This window comes from Ostrinia nubilalis, chromosome 18 (assembly GCF_963855985.1).
Source record: "Ostrinia nubilalis chromosome 18, ilOstNubi1.1, whole genome shotgun sequence".
Lineage (NCBI taxonomy): Eukaryota > Metazoa > Arthropoda > Insecta > Lepidoptera > Crambidae > Ostrinia > Ostrinia nubilalis.
In genome coordinates, this window is record NC_087105.1 from 4,234,164 (window position 1) to 4,252,562 (window position 18,399).

The 18,399-nt window shown below is 36.2% G+C and overlaps 1 protein-coding gene across 1 annotated transcript in view; it reads right to left on the minus strand.

The window, feature by feature from the left end:
- LOC135080854 (myosin-I heavy chain) overlaps positions 1–18,176 on the minus strand; it is a 110,585-nt gene extending 92,409 nt beyond the window's left edge. The window contains exon 1 of the mRNA XM_063975581.1: positions 17,945–18,176. The gene's annotated coding sequence lies outside the window, so the exon portion shown is untranslated. The remainder of the gene's footprint in view (positions 1–17,944) is intronic.
- Positions 18,177–18,399: the final 223 nt, after the last annotated feature.

Sequence of the window (18,399 nt, forward strand, 5' to 3'; positions counted from 1 at the left end):
TTAGTCCGAATTTTAATTTCTGAACAGGCTTCTTTTAAAATGATGAGCGTGGAAATCACTTTGACTAAAGAGAGCAGAGAGATTATAAAATGGTTAATCTTCAAAATTAATTATCATTAAAAATGCTGCTCAAAAGTTGCTTTAAGAATACCTATCATAATATAAAAACCGTTTCTGAGATTATTATGCTATGCCTGTCAGCCCTAACTCCACCGGAAGACAGCGGTACTCATATCTGCATAACGTTATCATCACCCATACACATTATTTTGGATACCTACAGCCGAGGCTCCGAATTTTCGGCCAGAGTTCGTGACTGAAATAAACCTCGTCATCAAACGCGGAAGTTCTTATTATTTATTAACGTCCAATTTCACACACGGATGGGCACGTCCTAATCCGCCGTGTGAAGATTGAAATTAACTATTAATTCATTTATTATTCATGAGGTCTCATAAATAACAAACAGCGACGTTTATTACCAGATCGATTTGTTTTTAACTTATCATTTCTAAGGAATCCATCAAAAACCAGTTCGCTTGAACTTTCCGCGGTCTTTATTCTGTTTATTGAGTCTTCTAAAAGACTTTCTTCGTAATTAATAGGTCTTCGTCTCGATTGACTGATAACAAGACACACAAAAGGTATAAAAGGGGCGGCCGCTCGTGGAAACCTACTGAATATTGAAAGTTTATAACGGTTAAACAAGGTATCGATGGTTGATTTTCGATTTTATAGTTTCTCTCTTCGCTCTAAATCCAACTATAAGATAAGTTTCCGCTCCGATGGACCATTGGATTCGACAAATTGTGTAAAACAACTGGGCACATGCTTGATAACAATACTGAGCGGTGTTGCAAAATTATCCAGCATCCGTTATTAGATTCTATTGAATTACGATTACGAACCGTTTCTAACGTTTTCAAATCAATTATATTATGCTATCGGTATCTTTTAAGAAAAATATCATCTAATAACAAAATAAAATATATTGATGAAGTGTTGCATTTCGAGTATCCATGTTAGCAACTCGGCAAGGCTGCGGTAAAATGATGCGGCGCTTGCGCATAAAAATACACTATGTTATTCGCCACGCTAAAAATGAAACGCGTAAATCATATTATAGCATCTTAGCTTTTAATTACTTCTTAAACTACGAGTATAAGAAGACTTATACTCGTAGTTTAGGCTGCTCCAACCATGCAGAAATATTATGCACTATAATAACCTGCTTGGCAAAAGATATTTTCAAGAATCACTGAGGGTATGAAGGGTGTAGTCTCCCAAATTAGCCACTGAAAACCTGGTGTCAGTCAGACAAATAACGGAGGTTTCGAGTTAATCTTACATTCGAAAAGCTTACCTAACACTTTTCCAGCTCTCAAGTTAATTTAAATGGGCCGAATCGATGAATCCTCGGCAGGAAATGAGGGATAAACATGGCACCGCCTTTCCACGTGCCGTGAGTGGATTACGATTTATGGTCGCCGGCGAGGGGCAGAAAGAATCCGCCATTACCGGCGTGCCATCCATTTTGATAACGAAATTAAATCGGGGATGCATCTGAAGGTCCTTTTTTGGTCGCAAAATGGATTGGAGGTGATCTTGAACAGCTCATCGTTGCCGGAATATCACACCATTTAATTATGAATAATGAAACTAATCAAAACAAGTTGGTGTTCAATTTCACACACGCATGTCAGACAGTTGAAGAGGGAGTAGCATATAAAACAACAATATTGGTTTCAATGGCATCGAGTTGTTTTTGCTTTGTTTCATCAAAATGCTATCCAGTTATTTTTGCGGGGAGGATATACTTGTAGATTAGAACTATTGTGCAGAAAGACCTTGCAAGTTAATTCCAATGGGTTATTGATAATAGGTTACGCACCAATGAAATACTTCAAAATAATCATCAACGTCTCATTTCCACGGCATTCAAGACGAAACATAATTAACACGGCTGACGGAACACTTAGCAAACGCTTTTTAATGGGAATGCATCGATACATACGTAGAGCACCACTTAGAACATTTTAACGGATCTATTGTACGTGTTGTAACCGATCGAAATACACGAACAGTTGTAAAATGCCGCACATGCATCCAGTCATTAAGCTTTCATTAGGGAAGGACTCATTAAAAGTGTGGAGCAATGAGCAATTTCCGCTTAGAGAAGTCGTAAGCGAACTGTGCAGTGTGCATTATCCTGAATTTGTTAATGAGTAAGTGCATTATCTTATTAGATTTAGCTACTTGTATCTTGCAACTAAGTTCTCAAGTCAACTTTGAACCACCATCTCTATCAACAGCTTTAGAAGTCGATAAAAACAAAAGTTTCAAATATTATCTTCTCGTTCTTCTAATTATAATATACCAAATAGCAAGGATTTACTTAATCCTAAACTTTGTACTAAAATATTACAAGGTAAACCAACTCGGGATATAAAAGAATCCTCAAAGCGGTATTTTGGAGCTTATGTTACGGGTTTCAGCTTGTATTAGATAACTTCCTTTATATTAAATAGCAGCTCTGTAGGTGATACCTACACGAGTATTTCAGAATACAGACGATATACGGACTATAGGAACAGTATATTCTAATGTATGTGTTACTGTAAAAGCTCGAATTGCAGTAAATCCTAAGATATTCCAGTAAAACCTAAGATCTACCAATTCCTAATGGTAAATGTCCCAAAAGGTTTGCGATTCGAACTCTTACCACCATTTCGTTGGTAAATCTTAGGATTTACATTAATGGCACGGTAAATGGTGAAAAACAAAACAAGCATTTTTGACAGGTAACAATCGGTCTTATCTACGCATTACACGAGCGCAGCCTTTTTGTATTTTATACACGTTATAGAGAAGGCTTATCTTCATGGCGCAAATCATTCGCGGCATCACAAAGTTATTCCACAATAACGGAGACGATGAAGCATTAATACCTCCTAACCCGTTTTGTTCGCTTGTACTTACCTAGTAGCTACCTACTAAAGATTCAATTCAAGTTAGCAAAACGTCATGTTTGATAGGGGTTGTTGCTGTAGTCTTCATATTATGTTTGATGTGAGGTTCTTAACGTTTCAATATTAGTCCAGTCATTATAGTAAGTTCACCTCGGAATTCGAGATACCCAGCTGTAAGTCTGTAAATACGTGTATATTGACACCCTAAAAGTTGTCTCAAAACCTACATATGGTAGGGTGTAAGCAACTATTAAATTTCAAGGTCAACGGTCACAAAAATCGTTTTTTTTGCGCTTTTTTTAGAAATATCTCATTTCCTGTGGGTTTTTTGCTATTTGTATTTATTATCAATATTGTAGAATACTAAATTCTCTACAAATTTTGTTTAAAACTTTTTTTATACGGTGAACCGTTTTCGAGATAGAGGGCGGAGAGCGCGCGGTCACTGCATCACTTCAGGTCTACTTAAGCGGTTTAGATTTTTCATACAAAAGGATTTTCCCGCTAATTCCTGTGGGAATTTCGGGAATTCCTTGTTGTAACTAAGCTTTGAGTTTACTAAGGTACCTACATGCCAAATTTCAAGCGTCTAACTTCCGTTAAGCGTTTAGATTTTTCATACAAAAGGATTTTCCCGCTAATTCCTGTTCCCGTGGGAATTCCTAAGTATACTATAACCTGCCCAGGTGTATGAAGAATAATTGTACCAAGTTTCGTTAAAATCCGTCGAGTAGTTTTTGTTTCTATAAGGAACATACAGACGGACAGAATTCTATACATGAAATATATTTTCAAAATAACTATCAGGGGGTGATTAGTGATCGATACTGATGCCAAAAATGCAATCAGTAAAATTTTTGTCTGTCTGTCTGTCCGTCTGTATGTTCCTTATAGAAACAAAAACTACTCGACGGATTTTAACGAAACTTGGTACAATTATTCTTCATACACCTGGGCAGGTTATAGTTTACTTAGGAATTCCCACGGGAACAGGAATTAGCGGGAAAATCCTTTTGTATGAAAAATCTAAACGCTTAACGGAAGTTTTAGACGCCTGAAATTTGGCATGTAGGTACCTTAGTAAACTTAAAGCTTATTTACAACAAGTAATTACCGAAATTCCCACGGGAATTAGCGGGAAAATACTTTTGTATGAAAAACCTAAACCGCTTAAGTTGACCTGAAGTGATGCAGTGACCGCGCGCTCTCCGCCCTCTATCTCGAAAACGGTTCACCGTATAAAAAAAATTTTTAAACAAAATTTGTAGAGAATTTAGTATTCTACAATATTGATAATAAATACAAATAGCAAAAAACCCATAGGAAATGAGATATTTCCAAAAAAAGCGCAAAAAACCGATTTTTGTGACCTTTGACCTTAAAATTTAATAGTTGCTTACACCCTACCATATGTAGGTTTTGAGACAACTTTTAGGGTGTCAATATACAAGTATTTACAGACTTACAGCTGGGTATCTCTAATTCCGAGATTCTTACCTAATTTAAGCTTAAATGACTGGACTATATTCGGAACTTCAGTCGTCACTATCATTGTTTACCAGTAAAGGTTAATTTGGACGAAATCCAAGCAGAACATCCGATCACGGGTCATCGACCATGTGATTTACGATATTATTCTCCCGAACGAAGTTTATATCGACGGGAAAACATTGTAACAATGAACAGGACGCGTGCCTCATTTTGTGTACAAAAGGCGCTGATGAGTTATGATTTTAAACAGGCTTATCGATTTGCATGGAATGAAGAACAAGAATCAGGATTAATCTGAATTTTAAAATTTAAAGAGGATAATGAGGAGAAATGCAAAGGTGCGTGAATTTCTAAAAGTTTTGGCATCACGTGTATGTTGTAGAAAGCACCAAGCAATTACACTGCTCTGTATTCTTTATCTTTTGGCAGTTAAAATTGGCGCCGTCCGATTTTGCATAAAATTACGTGGCCGTTTAGGGCATTTATGACGTCGCAAAACAAAAATGAGACGTTTTACATTTGCATTCGCCGCCGCAGCTGGTGGGATAATTTTATAGGCTGGATTTACACGGGCCGATTTTTACCATTACACGGCTGAAATACAAATAAGTTTTCTTTTATTAGAGCTTTGTCGTTCTCTATTTAATCTGAAACATGATTTGATTAAATTAGCATTGTAAAAAAAACGAAACTTTATTTAACACGCTATAATTTAAGCAATCTTAAAAAACTATATTTTAGCAATATTGCTTTTTACCTTTAACCATGAGAGAGCTCTCAAATACCTAGGTGTTCATGTTACTCTGGAATTCTGGATATGCCTAACACTTGTATGGCAATAATCGTTTCGTGAAAACCCCATACAGTGACGCATAGACGTTGTCAGTTAAAGGTGCGTTCTTTGAACTAACCTCAAGATAGTCATTTCGGCGTAAGTGGAAACTTGACACCGTGTCTCGCGTTACGGTGTTAACAGCGGCCTACATTAGGTTTAACTGGGTTCAAGTGTTAAACAAAAACATAATTATCACTTATGTGGCGAGTATAAGTGTCACAGACAAAATATCACGTCTCTTTTTTTACGCCGTATAAAAATTTACAACTCACGTGCAAATAAATATTATAATGTGCGTGTGTATACGCAACCCTATTAAAAAAACAAATAGTAAGTTAACAAGAGTTCACCTCTTTTTTAAACGCAAAAAAGACTACCTAATGTAAATGTTTAATTACTTTCCACAACTAGAATATTGATTCCCATCTCGGGTTTTTTACACCTGGCAACAGCGAAATATGCATTTGTATGTGCCGCAAAAAACAAAAGACTACGCATAATTTATCGCAAAGTATAGTAGACGATCTCGGTGTTGACGTATAACATACATATTTGCATAGCGTGTCAGCACGCGAAAAATACATTTTTCTTGATGCTCTTTCTATTAGGCTGATCGGACACAGTCATGCGTTAATCATGCATGACATTGGTAATAAACAGGAAGTTTAATTATGCATAAATGATAAAGTGGTCAAAACTAACCACTATTAATAAATTCAACTGTCAAATTCAACTTTTAAATTGGCATTTGTTTTATTCGTATGCAATTTAGGATGGCACATTAATTTCTAGTTTCTGTACCTATATCGATTGCGATTGCTTTTTAAGTTTTTACTAGTAAGAAGATCAAGGCTCAATCTAGGATTTTACTTCGAACTCAGTGTCGTTTGTCCCAATCCCAACATAGTGCCGATAGCGAAAAAACGCAAAATACATGGTCATCGTCGTTCAAATCCCGATTTACAGAAGTAGTGAAAACTTTACCTTTACTTAACTGAAAGATATGGTATGTAATACGGGAAAAATGGGCACCTACTCTCAAAAATAGGCAAGTGGGGGATATGACATAATTTATTAGAGTAAATGAGGTAAGGTGGGTAACGTTGCCGCGTTGGTGCGACTTTGACACGCAATGCGGGGAGTTCTGCAACTTTATGGCTCATTAAAACCTGAAACACCTTTTCGTATAGATTGCATCTGCAATTTCAGCTACAACACAAATTCTCGTTAGTTTATTTAAAACTCTTTTTGCACGTAAGGTTTTACAAATGGCGGAATCAATACTACGAGTTAGGCATCAACTATCATTAATAATTTTAAAAAGCTTTTAACCAAACATCATGCACAATTTAACTTTTTTAGATATTGGGCTTTATTAATGACATGGTGATAGCTTAGGATTCAACGAAATTGTTTTTTGCAATGATTGAAAACAAACAATCATCTGCTCAAAGATATGCCTATTGCAATTCTTGGACAAAAGAGGGACTGGATTAATTAATTTAACCCGGTATGTAATGAGCAAACCAAATGTGATCACAATATCCAAAACACACAGAGTTAGACAAACTCAAGTGTTTGTGGGGGGTTAAGTTTTAGGCCATGGGGTCAACGATCCCACCACGTGTTACCCCATTTATTGGCCATATAATTCGGTCATGCTTCATTACTCTCAGCTTGTACATACGAATTACGACAGCATATTAAGCTAAACACTGTGGTATCTAATTCATTGTAATAAGAGTTATTTTGCAACGAAAATGTGCCTGATGTACTGTCGACCGTACTATCGTCTTGCGTGGCTGTGTTAGTAATTAAACATTGAACACTCGTAGGCAACTAATGGACGCGTTTGAAGATGAACATTAAAATTTAATGGGAAGTGCGTTTCATTCAGCAGACTTTAATTTTGGAGATGAATTACCTATCTGGAAATACAACGGTTAGCGCGATTAGCGAATGTTTTTTATACAGTCGTAATAGGCACCTACTTACTATGATTCATCTATTACTTGTAGCTTCACTAAGATCGCTGCTGTAATTGATTACAAATGTTTATTTTTTTTTTTCTAATTTGCTCTGGAACGGAAAAAACGAATTATATCTCACAATAAAAAAATATTTAGACTAATTGGAATTAACTGATCAATTATTTAAACAATGCCAATTAAAAGTTTCCACTTTTAAATGCGAATGTTATCGCCTGTCAACAAAAATTGTGTCGCTAGTCATCACTGTCAACACTACTTCCTCCTTCTCGGACAAACAGAAATAGGAAAAAAACTCCACATTATTTTATGACTTCATAACTAAGGAAAGTGTTTAAAAGGACACTAAGCAAAACAAGTTATAATATTAAGTAAATATAGAGCAGAAAAAAAGGAAAATCCTGTTTCCTAACATATTTAACTATTTGGTCACCTTAACATTTACAGATGTCCGATGTAAACAAAATGAAGACAGTTACGCGACTGTATCGGAGTGGTGTGAAGTGTAAAGACAAGGCGACAAGGGTTTAGAAAAATGTCACCTTCGTGTGAACGGTCAACAAGGTAATTTGAATATGATGAAAATTGACACTTCTATCTAAACGTGGTAAGTACATGAGCTAGTTAGTCATGGTTTTACTATCAGTGGTACCACCATTGATATAAGTTAGTGGTCCGCTCCGACTTCGCACATGGTATACAAGTAGGATTTTTTAGCATAGAGTTGTCTTGGCAATAACAAACAACAAAAAAAAAACTAAAATAATTAAGTGAAACGATCCTCCATCATCATAATAACCCAGAAGTGTGGAAAGAAACTGTTCGAAAGCTACACCTATCACTTTTAATCGAAGCGTTAAATAAACAGGAAAAGTACGATCACAGTACGTACGTCAGTGTAGCACGTTTCATTTAAATAAATAATAACATGGGATGAAAAAATGCATTAAAGACTAATCTATTTCAATCGATCTGAATCTGAATGGACTTCATCGCAAGGCGCGTGCTTAATCGATTCCTATTAATTAGAAATACAATTAGAAATCGAGAAGTTAAGAAAAACTAGCTTCTTTAATTTGACAGGCGGAGCTCTGCTGATAATATCAGTAATCAGTTCAGTATTAATAATGATCGTGTTGCGTGTTGTTGTCATAAAGACCTGAATCGAGTGAAGGATTCACAGCTAATGCTTTTAAATCCGCACTAAAAGCTGAATGTTGTCCAACGCAATTAGTCACATATCAATACAAACGTCGGACCAAATTTAGATCTCCTCGAATATACTTTTAATCAATTAGCCAGCTCGCTATAATGAATAAACTGAGTTAAAATTGCTCATATTATTATTCGCAAGGAGTTTAGTTCCGTCGGGAAAGAGGACGCCGCACAATTTGCTCTGAAAAGCTGCAGCTTAGAACAAATATAAAGTTTAATACGAAGTTGCCTTTGTTGGAGGAGGCGAGGAAATTTCATTCGTTGCGATAAAAATGTTGGTCCCTCGAGCCGGATAGGTATTTCTGTTCTTGTTTCCTTTTTATACTCTAGTGCAAAATAAGTACCTAATAAGTAGTAGGCGCTTGCGCATCAGAAATAGCGGTGAACGGTCATTTAGTTTATTTTTACTTAGTAGCTAGAATGCTCGTTTTTCAACCTGAGTTTGTTTTCCTTTAGTAAATAATTAAATGTATAAGTAAGTACTACACATTGATATTTAAATATTGTAGTCCGCAAATACAGAGCATTATCCTTGTTCAAACCAGAGCCAGATAAGGGTGCGTCACTCCGGTCAGAGTGACAGATAAACCTGGACGTCCGGTGCACTGCCACCGTATTTAGGTTTGGCTATTGTGAACCCTCCTTATCAAGCAGCGCCTTTTTGAATCACGACTCCAAATCACTATTCAATTGTTTTGTTAAGATTAAAATTGTTTAATTTTTTTTAATGCTGACCTAATTTAATGTTGAATTTTTAAAAGGTTTTCGCAATGAATAAATATTTGTCCATTCAGAACCGATGATAAAATACAGGGGTTTAGTTTATTCTCAGACAAAATCGCCATAAAATGTACATTATTTGGAGGAATTTGTTGACAAATTAATTTTGTTTCGTGTCTAGAATTTAAAGTTTTGGATTAACATTTATTCTTGGTTTGCGCAAATTATAATATGGATCTCTATTTATTACAATCGAATGCAGTTAAGTACCTATTTATACAGTTTTCCGCATAATTTGCAATTGGTTTGAGATAATAAGCCTATTTAAGGATATACAAGAAATACAGAATGTGTACTGGTATAATTAAAAGGTCATTATGCAAAATAAATTACATAGTGAGATGGACATTATATACTAATTAACATGTAGACAGAGGTGATGATGTATCTATTCTAAAACGACTGCAGGAAGGAATGTCTAGGACTAGACAAATAAATGAAAAGAGGATTTTTCTGGATTTTTGTTTTGCTATATTATATTGATCTTATGTGAAACTATTTCACCCAAGTACCCAAGACAGAATAAAATTATGTAAATCTAGCAATGATGTAAATCCTAGATTTCGTTGAAGGGAAGTTGTAAACTAAGATGAAGAAGGAATTGATTCCACAATAAATAATATCTTTGGCTCCACAATAAGGATCCGACGGGGAAAATATTTATTGTTCTGACTATCGCATCTGCGCTACGTGTAGGCTTTCTATCCTAACTCCACCTTGCTTGGTGGGTGACAGATGTTAGGTGTCCATGATTCTACGTTCAAGTATGTACTATTAGGTATGTTCTTTATTTAAGTATTAAAATTGCCTATGCTACATTTAATACTTTTTGAATCGGGAAATAAGCCACCACCGTACCGTACATAATCGCCATTTTTGGAGGGGGAGGGATACTCGGATACTCGTCATGTTTTTGCCAATTTGTAAGGGCCATCGCCCATCACACAAACTCTTTGACGCACCGTAATTTTGTTATGTGGACATTAGGGGTCATAAAGGCTTGCAGCTATCTACACCCGCCTGATAGCATATTGAAGATGGGGTTGGTGTTGTTGCAGGGTTCTCAAGTTTATAAACGTTGTTAGTTGCAATTCATTATAATGACGTCCTGCAACTGGAGCTAGTCGTTAATTATTTTCTAAGATGAAAAGATGTAATGAAATAAAGAAGATGAGTAAGTAGACTTGAACAAATAAAAATGTTATTCATCCGCGTTTTTCTCGACAGATTCGCTTTGTATTCTACACTTTATTGGCTTCGATCGGAGTGTTTTATTCTTTATTGCTTCAATCACAATAGTGGCCTCAGGTTAGTTTTACTATTTCTGTAAAGTAACAGCCCTTTTAGCGTTTCGGGCATCGGTGTATTGTTGTTTATGGTATGTAGTTATGTACATACGAGTTCCGAGTGCTATTACCGGGTCGGCCATTTCGAGGTAATCAATCCCTTTGATGTTCTACACGGGCGAAGGGTTTTCGGAATTTTCTACAGAATTAATAGTATCAATCCAAATGTAAATGAAGTCGAGCAAATGTAAATTAAGATGTAAACTATGATTTGTTTTAGTGTAAAATAGAGATGTAATTTACTGTATTTGATGTTGGAAGTTAGTTTTAAATTAAAAAATGTATTTCTGACTTGCAATGACAGGCTTAATGCTTCAGCAGGTCGAAATTACTTGTTTAGTCTACTAGGAGCACTTGCTCCAAGCAAGACCACTTGGTCTTACTTCTAAGAATTTCGTCGAGCCAACAATGTGTTAAACTTATCCCGTGTCTTTTTTATATTTATTATGTGGGGTAACACCCTAATATTGTCTATGGGTCACATACATCCACAGTTATTAATCCACGATAGCCGCCTATCATGATTTATCAGACAATACAAAAAAGTTCAAAACACCTACACGTATTCCGCCTGGGAATTGAACCCAGACAGAATCTCTCTAACTCGTAAATCACTGGACTACAAGGGACACACGACAGGTGTCTGTCATCGTGCCGCTCATTATAAAATGCATGTTTATTTTATATTCAAAAACCCATAATATTAAGAGGCAGGTAGCAACATTAACGTGGGCTCCAATGGCGGGCGGTCGAAAATGGCAAACTGCAAAAACGCGACTCGTGCGCAGCTGCTTGCGACGAAATGGGGAGGACGGAGGAATGTTGACTAAAATCCACAATCTTATCTCGCAAAATTTCAAAAATACAAGTTATTTTTTATTATGTAAACTCAAATATTTGCCATGGTTGTTTTTATTATTCTAAGATATTTTGGGTTTTCGAAAAAAGTTTATCTTCCTGATTAATTACAATACATTTTTAGTACACTAAAAATATCTATATTAAACTGGTTTGACTAGCTTTTTTTGCCATTAAACTCATTATTGAAGTATGTACACGATCATGATTATTAGTTTCATTTACATACATGGAATAGCAAATGAGTTCCATTTGTGTGTTTTTATTACTCTATTAAAAAATCTACGCGTCAAAGACCTCAACGTCCAAATTACGTTTCTCACATTTGATGATGAATAGCCTTAAATTGCCGTGGAATTACTAAATGCTTTCAAGCGATATTCCATCAACTTCAGATGCGATGGGATTATTGTTATTTAAAGAGGGAAAGAGATGGAGTCTGGTTAAAAAATGGTCTCGTGGACACCTGTTCACGTTAGAGCCCGTTTCGGAACATCTGGCCCGTTATTTTTATCCTGATATGAAATCTAAACGCAATTTGGGCTGCAGAATTTTTGTTTTTAAAAGTTAAAGCTCAAATTCTATCTGCTATCGTAACGTGATTTCTAGAATTTTTTAACATTAAATAAGCATTACCAATAACCTGTGATTCTTGTAACTGACATGATATTTTGCATGGTGTACGTACAACTACTATCACCTATTAGTATTTGTATGATACGCGTGTTACAGCGAAACGCTATCTTACCCAAGCGGTTTTGCAGAGTGCACCCTGCATCGGAACTGCAATCAACGTGACCATTTACAATTAATAAATGGGGTATAATGTATTACAAAACGCAACGCGGTATGATAACGGGGACGTATTGTGGCGCAATAATTCATTATCGTAATTGCGGTAGCGTGTAGACGCAGACGTCTTTTTATTTTCTGAAGAAACTCAATTAACAGCAGTTACAGAGGCCCCTATCAATATGCCCGATTTTTTAACGCTTCCACTTAATGGCTAGGCAATTAAAAGTGGTCTGTTGAGTCAGTAATATTAACGGATATTTTCAAGCAATAACATCTGACATTTGATGAGGAAAGAATTAGAAACAAACAGTTTGGTATTAGAGCAATCAGAAAGTATGTAATTGCTGAAATTAACTTTGACAAATTACTGTATAATCACGGCCGTTTTTTATGCGAACTTATAACTTACTAGACAGTTAAATAGTCAGTTTTACGTGTGGCGAGCTAATAACACTCGATCACTTAGTATGTAAGGGGTTAAAAATAAGTGGTTAGAAATGAAGACATTACAGATAAAGTATGTACCTACTTGGACAGCGAATGCCTCTTATTAACCTCCTCATGAGCCTCGTAAAGACTACAATGCAGTGTGACGGGCGCTTGCACGTCGTGATAGCAAGGGCAAATGCCTCGGGAAGGGTCACAGTCGTGTCCACTCTCCGTCGCATGCCCATTACTGTATCTCCTGATAAACTACGCCACTTTAAACCCTACCTCCTAGGGCATAAGACATCACTACCAGCTGGATCAGTGATTTTATCTACACTGACAACCATTTTGTAGCCGATGCCTTTACATCGGGCCCTTACAAGCCATTATGAAAATGCGTGGACCTTCGAGCGACGTATAACTGTGTGGTCTTATTGTTATTTTGAGGCGGTTTTCACTAACCTTAAAGGTTAAACTTTTACTTAGATTTTTCTGATTATGATGGGTTTAAGCACCAACAAGATGTAGGTACCTACAACGGTTAGCGTTGTAGCACGACCATATTCAGCGAGCACAGTAAATAAATACTGCAGAGACCTTTCTTGAAAAAATTTTACGCGCGGTATGTATTCCAGGGGTAAGTAGGTACCTAGATCTTTTTTTAGTTTCTAAATCATGAAATATAGTGAAACATTGTCTTAGCGAGCTCGCGAGTCTTCGAGAGCGAGTACCTATACCTAAAAACCGGCCAAGTGCGAGTCGGACTCGCACACCGAGGGTTCCGCCGTACAAACGTAGCGGTTTACAATTTATGACGTATTAAATCAAATTACTTACTAGATATCGTAGTAGTCTTTAAGTTTTGATTCCGTTGCGAGTAGTGGCGAATTTCAAAATATGCGGTATGATTATAGGTAGGTACTATCGGGGACTCGGACGCCTTGACACCTTAAGGGCCTAAATTGTTTGCACACACACACTCGATTAAGCTACGCCCCCGTTCATTAATGTTTCGGGTCTAAGCAGCGTCGGCGCACCACTGTAGATGTAAACTAGCAAACCAAGCTCTATGTAAAGCATTTTAATATTTTATGTAACTTCAAATTTATCAGTTTCGCAATTTTTCCTTTATCTGTACTATTAACGTTGCTTCGTGTCGAATTTCAAGATTCTGAGTTCACCGGAAGTACCTTGTAGGTTTTGATTCCCTAGCGTGTGACGGAAATTCGTCTAAGGTGTCGGTATAAACTGCTGTATCTTTTGATCGCGTTAACTTAGAAGTTTGATTTTTTCACTGCTTAAAGGGACAATAGACCTAAGTATTTGGTATAAATTTCAATTTGATACCTTTATTCGTTCGTGAGAAATAAGGTAGTAAGTTTCATTTTAATCAAATATTTTTATTATATTATATAACTAAAAAAATGTGATTTTCTCAATTTTTCCTATATTTGAATTATATGACAATGCTTCATGCCAAATTTCAAGATTCTAAGTTTACGGGAAGTATCCTGTAGGTTTTGATTCCTTTGCGAGTGTCGAAAATTTGTTGAAAATATCGACATAACCGGCTGTATCTTTTGATTGGCTTGGCTTAGAAGTTTGATATTTTCACAGCTTAAAGGGACAATAGACCTGAGTATTTCATGTGAATTTCAGCTTGATACGTCCACGCGTTCTTGAGATAAAGGGTCTTGACGGGTCCGTGGCCGAGTCCCCCAGTTTTCGACGCACCCGTGGTCGACGCCCCCGGTCAGTTAAATTTGATTTGAAGCAATTTTTAATTAAATGTACAGTCAGGCACAAAAATGTTTATAAACGAACTAGTTGTGCCCGCGACGTCCCTATCTATAAACCCACGAAGTTTGTCTACCCTTTCGCCAAACATTCTGTATAATAACAATTAAATAACCAGTCTTTAAAATAACTCTACTCTCTCTACAAATAAAACTTGAAATTAAAAAAGTTTTATTAAGTATTTATAACCAAAAATTAAATACAACATTTAAATTTTTGTAATAATAACAAAATTATTATATTTTTCAGTACTTTTCGTTGACTGTACTTAGTGCAAAAGTCGAAAAAAATATGATATTAAATTAATTTAAATCGGGGGCGTCGACCACGGGTGCGTCGAAAACTGGGGGACTCGGCCACGGACCCGTCTTGACAGACAGACTGACGGACAACAAAGTGATCCTATAAGGGTTCCGTTTTTTCCTTTTGAGGTACGGAACCCTAAAAACACGTAAGAGTTAAGTCCTACTGCCTCTTCATATCGTTAAACAAATCAATGGTGCAAGGCAACGAAGTACGTAACGCTACACCACTAGGGAATGCAAAACCGGTTAATCGGAAACCGAAAAATCGGAAAAACCGCCCTTTTTCGACGAATTCTAAAACCGGTTTTAAAAATCGAAACCCGGATTTAAATCGGTTTTTCTAACTGTATACACGTAACAAATTCGATAAATAAGCAATATCATTTTATTATAATATAACCTGGGTATTTTGATATTTGACGAATATTTGGTTATTTTAAAATTTATAACTTGGCAACATTGTCTCTTGGTTACTCCGTCGTTTACCTTTGAACGGGGAATCCCCGATAATTATTTAAGACTCGTACCGCCCGCGCCCGCCACCTGACATGACCCACCCCGCGATTCAGATACCTAGTTGGTGATTATTGCAGTGAATAATTAACCTATGTGTGAGTGAATTCAACAGTTTTTATTTCTGAATTGTTTTGAACATTGAATCTCATTTATTTGCGATATCTGCAGAAGCTTATTACTGTAATACTTAGTGTATTGAAATTTGACAGAAATACCACCGAACATTCACAAATAAAGCTTTTTACATTTTATTCTACTTTTTAATTTAAGATATTGCTTAAAATATCAATCGTAATCACCTAACGTTCACAAGTAAAGCTTTTTACATTTTATTCTACTTTTTAATTTAAGATATTGCTTAAAATATCAATCGTAATCACCTAACGTTCACAAATAATTTCAAATAAAGCTTTTTACATTTTATTATACTTTTTAATTTAAGATATTGCTTATATCAATCGTAATTGTAAACAAATACGTTTTTGATGTACATAACGTACATGGTGGTAATTAACAAAATACTAAACCGACAGAGTAATGAATCTTAAAAACGTATTCATTGACAATTATTACGTAAATACGTACAATGGAGATAAACTACCATCCCTCGAGTAAAATTTAGCTTATTCATTATGCATTATGTGCCTATAATGCCTAATGAATAAGCTAAATTTATCAAAACTGTTATAACCCTCTCTTAAATAATGTAATCTAACACAAAACGGACAGGACGTAACAAATCGCTGTATGTAACTACTAGTTGATTGAAAAAAAAAATTAGAACGATAATAACCGATTAAAAACCGAAAACCGGTTTTTTTTCTTGGAAACCGAAAAAAAAAATCGGTTTTTGATAAACTTTCGGTTTTGCATACCCTATACACCACCCAATGACAACACACAGTTTGCCGTTAGTCAGCGACGCAACTCTTTCTCAGAACTACGGACCTGTATTTTGACGCATTCACACATAATAACAAAAATGTGACCTACATTCGTGATCCTGCTACAGCCAATGACGTCAGAATCCGGATCGCCGTTTTTCTCTTAACTGCCGAGCCTCCACCAATGAATCCATTAAGTGCTAATCTACTGTAACCTTACCTGCTGGGATGGCCTAACCCGATTACAGGAATTGTTTGCGTGAAGGTAGAATTTCTTTGTTCTAATTTATAGCACTTTACTGAGTTAATCCGTTTATCCGTATTTTTTCGTAGCAGTCAGGTGAAAAGGCTGCACGTAATTATACGTAGAACTGTAATGACAAGACTGTCTTGCGGTTTTTGGTTAAAGTGCCTGGCAGGCTTAATCCGACTGTTTATGACGTAAAAGCGTGCCTTGATCTTGATCGGTCAATATTTGGCTAAAGGCAGATAAGAGGGATTCCACCGAGGTCAAGCATTTTCGTCATGACTCACGATAATGACAAAACGATCTCGAGCGTAATCTTGAATCAGGTTACTGGTTTGTGAGTGACTCACAAGCTTTTTTTATCTTTTACTCTATCCCAGAATTTTGTTTTACATACTAACGATCGGGGAGGGCGAGTTTACTGCATGGGGGTTCGTGATTCATGGGGTAGGAATCCGGTAAGCGTAACAGACCAGCTGACTGTTAGGTTTTTTGTTTTGAAACGGTATTACTGCCGATTCCAAAAGACAATGTTGCGGTTGGCTGTTATTGTATCGGGAATCGATAAAAATTATTGGACCAACATAATCTTGCGTTCTTCTGTTGTTAGGTAGGTCTATGTTTCGCCTATTAACTGGATCATAAAGTTCAGGCACCACCAGAGTTACTGCTCACACGAATAAGAAGATCGATGTGGTTAGAAAAACAATGTACTACCTATCTTTTTAATTCTGTTCGACTTGAGCTACGCATAGAAAACTGAGGTGGTCTTCGGCTAATAAGAATAGTCTGCATGTTTTTAATTATTGGAAAAAAAATATTAGATCGGATTCGTAACAAATACCTACGTGAAACATAAGTTGTTGGTTGTAAAAATGGACAATCGGAATTTAACGTTATCTAAGCACCACCATGGATGCGAAAGCCTACAGCTATGGCAGATTGGTTTTGTCGGCAGTGAACTGTCTGATTAGGTAATAAGAATAAAGGATAATCAATTGATTAGTTTTTGTCGGAAGATGAGAGAGGTAGAACTGATATTATTCAGATAATTGGATTATCTATGAATAGACTATTAAGTTAAAGTAAAATTAACAGATCACAGCATAATTTAAAGTTTTCTTATTTTGAGACAGTACGGTATTCTTTCTTTCACGCATCGTAGGTAATTCATCAATACCTCTTACAATCAACGATGGTTAGCTGACAAGAATAAAAATTTGCAAGGTGGGTATTCGGTGGAAGTAGGACCATCAGCGTAAATGCCAACGTTTTTAATTAATAATACTGCCAAAAAGTATTTCCCCACTGGTAATAAAAATCGTGCAGCTATCCGTCGTCCTGCGACCCTCGCAATATTTCGCTCGTGCGCCATGGGGCGGGCGTGCGCCGGACTGGGGAAAACAAGCCCAGTACACGATCCCAGCAAAACGACACAAAATAGAACGGTCCAAAAACATCAGTAACCATTACTTTCATTCATACATACCCTCAAAAACAATGAAATTTGCTGCTTGTTGTATCGATCACATGTGTACACAAATCATCAGTAAATAAAAAAGTGTGATTAATGTAATAAAAAAAGCACAAATTTACAGAAAAAGTATTTCTGCACCACAACACAGTTAGTATACACACAGGTTCACCAAAAATAATGAGTTCATAGAATGAGAAATAAGTCAAAAAAGATTTTTTTTGTTAGAGAAACAACATCCACCCTTCCAAAGCACAGTGGTACTGAATAAATGAATGAATGACAAGAAGAACGATGTATTGAATGAATGTGATTGGGAGTATTCGTTCATTCGTATAACCCCTGTTCAATGGTTTCGAAACTGCTAGCGCCATCTAGTAGAATGAAGATAAAACAATGTTCCCGCACTCTTAAGACGAATTATGTAGTTTCAGTTGTAGCAATAGATGTCACTTTAAGCTAAAAATAAT